Here is a 4,649-nt window from a genome sequence, read left to right as displayed (position 1 = left end):
CGCCGCTTGTTACTTCGAATCTCTAGGTTTCGCGGATCATCAGCAAGGCAAGTAACACTTTGATCATACCTTTTCTACTACCTAGTTTTATTGCATTAGACCAATCCTCACACATTGCATGATTAGGATCTAATTAAATTGTGGGATGGGAAGTAGTTGAGGTAGTACCTATTACCTGTTTTATTATCAAACCTTTGGGGGTTACTTCTACGTTTGCCATTACGCCATGCTATGCTAGTAGACGTGGATTGGGTGAGTGATATCCATGACAGATGTGAGTATTGTTAATTAATGGTTTATCTAAGGTGGCAACTTAAACACACATCTGGGTGGATTGAGGTACCTGGGTATTCCAGGATTGCCTGTTTTTTTCTTTATGGACCGCCAACCAGGCTCAAAGGGATCATGAGACTATTCATACTAGAAACTTACGTGTGCAGCCACAAGCTATTATGGGCTCTAGCATAGTTGACTAAGTCGTGCAAACTCTTACAGTGGTAGACTAGCAGATGTAGGGGATGTAGGTGGTACGGTCTACCCGATCGTAAGGTGCTAGCGCTTCTGAAAGACTATGTCTCGGTCATTCGTTTTCTCAAACACCATGTAGTGCGAGAAACCAAATGGAGGCGATCGAGTCTTGTGGGGAAAAGTGCGCAAACCTCTGCAGAGTGTAATAAACTAATCATGGTTAGCCGTGTCCCCGGTTATGGACGTTTTGAGTATCTAGTACTTGGATTATCATGTGAATCTCAACATGTTACTCTAAATTAATTTTGTTGGGTTTTGTTTAATGATGATGCTTAATTGGGATTGAGGATGGTGTCAACCATTCTCAATGTTTAACAACTACCATGATAGATAAATAAAATTTATTCCTTTGTAGTAGGGAAAAATTGGCTTTACGCAAAACTGTAACCATAGAGCTTTCCACCAGCCAAATATGCATATAGTATAGCAGTTTCATCCCATTACTCTCTATGTGTTACATTGCCAGCTTATTCCATGTGCTGACCCGTTTCGGGCTGCAACGTTAGTGTTGCAGACTTTTCAGACGACGATTAAGGAGTTTTAGGTCGTGGTTCTATACTCAGTGATGCCGTTGGAGTTGATGGACTCACTTATCTTCCAAGCCTTCCGCTGTTATCGTTATTAGATGGCCTTAAGCCATATTATTGTAATAAGTTCTCTTTTGAGACACTCGATGTAATAAGTGTGTGATTGCTACTCTGTTATAAATCCTCCGAGTACTGTGTGGTGTCAGCATTACTGATCCAGGGATGACACCGGAGCACAGAGATCAGACTGTTTGAGGTCTGGTCGCTACAAAATGATGGTGAAGTGTCATGTAGTTGATGTTCACATGACACCACTAGAGGGATGACAACATACATCTCATCAAAATATCGAACGAATACCAAATTCACATGACTACTTATAGCAAGACTTCTCCCATGTCCTCAGGAACAAACGTAACTACTCACAAAGCATATTCATGTTCATAATCAGAGGGGTATTAATATGCATAATGGATCTGAACGTATGATCTTCCACCAAGTAAACCAACTAGCATCAACTACAAGGAGTAATCAACACTACTAGCAACCCAAAGGTACCAATCTGAGGTTTGGATACAAAGATTGGATACAAGAGATGAACTAGGGTTTGAGATGAGATGGTGCTGGTGAAGATGTTGATGGAGATTGACCCTCTTCCGATGAGAGGATCATTGGTGATGACATTGGAGATGATTTCCCCCTCCCGAAGGGAAGTTTCCCCGGCAGAATAGCTCCGCTGGAGCCCTTGATTGGTTCTGACCCGTGGCAGCGGAGTTTCGTCCCGTGAGCTTGCTTATGATTTTTTCCTCGACGAAAGACTCCATATAGCCAAAGATGGGAATAAGAGGGCCACCAGGGGGCCCACGAGGCAGGGGGGCGTTCCCAGGGGGGCAGGGCGCGCCCCCACCCTCGTGGACGGTGGTGGCCCCCTCTGGTACTTCTTTCGCCCAATATTTTTTATATATTCTGAAAATAATTCCCGTGGAGTTTCAGGACTTTTGGAGATGTGCAGAATAGGTCTCTAATATTTTCTCCTTTTCTATCCTAGAATTCCAGGTGCCGACATTCCCCCTCTTCACGTAGACCTTGTAAAATAAGAGAGAATAGGCATAAGTATTGTGACATAATGTGTAATAACAGCCCATAATGCAATAAATATCGATATAAAAGCATGATGCAAAATGGACGTATCAACTCCCCCAAGCTTAGACCTCGTTTGTCCTCAAGCGAAAGCCGAAATCGAAAAATATGTCCACATGTTTAGAGATAGAGGTGTCGATAAAATAAAATACGGACATGAGGGCATCATGATCATTCTTAGAACAACAACATATATATATATATATATATATATATTGTCATATGATTTCCTATGCTAAAGTAACAATTCATTCACATACTCAAGTATGAATCAGAAACTTCATTGAAAACTAACAAACTATAATATCAGTCATTGGAGCAATTGCAATTTATCATAACATAGGAAAGGGTCAATATAAGAGCTTCTCAACAAGTCCACATACTCAACCATCTTTTAGTCTTTCATAATTGCTAACACTCACATGATATTTATGGTTATGAAGTTTTAATCGGACATAAAGAAAGATAGGGGCTTATAATTTTGCCTCCCAACCTTTTACCTCAAGGGTAATGTCAATAATAATAGTTCATGAAAACCCACATCCAATTAGCCATATATATCAGGATCTTTCCAACACATTATGCTTGCCAAAGGATAAAATGTAAAAAGGAAAGGTGAAGATCACCGTGACTCTTATATGAAGTAATAGACAAGAATAAAAGATAGGCCCTTCGCAGAGGGAAGCATAGGTTGTGATGTGCTTTTATGGTCGGATGCACGAAATCTTAATGCAAAAGAATGTCACTTTATATTGCCATTTGTCATATGGACCTTTATTATGAAGTCCGTCGCTTTTATTCCTTCCACATCACAAGATCGTATAAAGCTTATTTTCTCCACACTAATAAGTCATACATATTTAGAGAGCAATTCTTATTGCTTGCAACGACGACAACTTACTTGAAGGATCTTAGTCAATCCATAGGTAGATATGGTGGACTCTCATGGTAAAACTGGGTTTTAGGGATATTTGGAAGCACAAGTAGTATCTCTACTTGGTGCAAAGAAATTGGCTAGCAAGAGAGGGAAAGGCAAGCTCAACATGTTGGATGATCCATGACAATATAATTTATCTCAGATGTAAGAAAACATAACCTATTACGTTATATGATGTCTACTACACAACCTTCTTCTTGTAGACGTTGTTGGGCCTCCAAGTGCAGAGGTTTGTAGGACAGTAGCAAATTTCCCTCAAGTGGATTACCTAAGGTTTATCAATCCGTGGGAGGCGTAGGATGAAGATGGTTTCTCTCAAACAACCCTGCAACCAAATAACAAAGAGTATCTTGTGTCCCCAACACACTCAATACAATGGTAAGTTGTATAGGTGCACTAGTTTGGCGAAGAGATGGTGATACAAGTGGTATATGGATGGTAGATAAAGGTTTTTGTAATCTGAAAATATAAAAACAGCAAGGTAACTAATGCTAAAAGTGAGCACAGACGGTATTGCAATGCTAGGAAAGAAGGCCTAGGGTTCATACTTTCACTAGTGCAAGTTATCTCAACAATAATAACGTAATTGGATCACATAACTACCCCTCAACATGCAACAAAGAGTCACTCCAAAGTCACTAATAGCGGAGAACAAAAGAAGAGATTATGGTAGGGTACGAAACCACCTCAAACATATTCTTTCCAATCAATCCGTTCAAGAGTCCATAGTAAAATAACACAAAGCTATTCTTTCCGTTCAATCTATCCTAGAGTTCGTACTAGAATAATACCTTAAGACACAAATCAACCAAAACCCTAATGTCACCTAGATACTGCAATGTCACCTCAAGTATCCGTGGGTATGATTATACGATATGCATCACACAATCTCAGATTCATCTATTCAAACCAACACAAAGTACTTCAAAGAGTGCCCCAAAGATTCTACCGGAGAGTCAAGACGAAAACGTGTGCCAACCCCTATGCATAGGTTCATGGGCGGAACCCGCAAGTTGATCACCAAAACATACATCAACTGGATCACGTGATATCCCATTGTCACCACAGATAAACACATGCAAGACATGCATCAAGTGTTCTCAAATCCTTAAAGACTCAATCCGATAAGATAACTTCAAAGGGAAAACTCAATCCATTACAAGAGAGTAGAGGTGGAGAAACATCATAAGATCCAACTATAATAGCAAAGCTCGCGATACATCAAAATCGTACCACCTCAAGAACACGAGAGAGAGAGAGATATCAAACACATAGCTACTGGCACATAGCCTCAGCCCCGAGAGAGAACTACTCCCTCCTCGTCATGGAGAGCGCCGGGATGACAAAGATGGCCATCGTAGAGGGATTCCCCCTCCGACAGGGTGCCAGAACGGGTCTAGATTGGTTTTCGGTGGCTACAGAGGCTTCTGGCGGCGGAATTCCTGATCTATTGTGCTCCCCGAAGTTTTTAGGGTATATGGGTATATATGGGAGGAAGAAGTATGTCGGTGGACCTC

This window comes from Triticum dicoccoides, chromosome 2A, assembly GCF_002162155.2.
Source record: "Triticum dicoccoides isolate Atlit2015 ecotype Zavitan chromosome 2A, WEW_v2.0, whole genome shotgun sequence".
In the NCBI taxonomy this organism is placed as follows: Eukaryota; Viridiplantae; Streptophyta; class Magnoliopsida; order Poales; family Poaceae; genus Triticum; species Triticum dicoccoides.
This window is presented reverse-complemented; position numbering follows the sequence as displayed.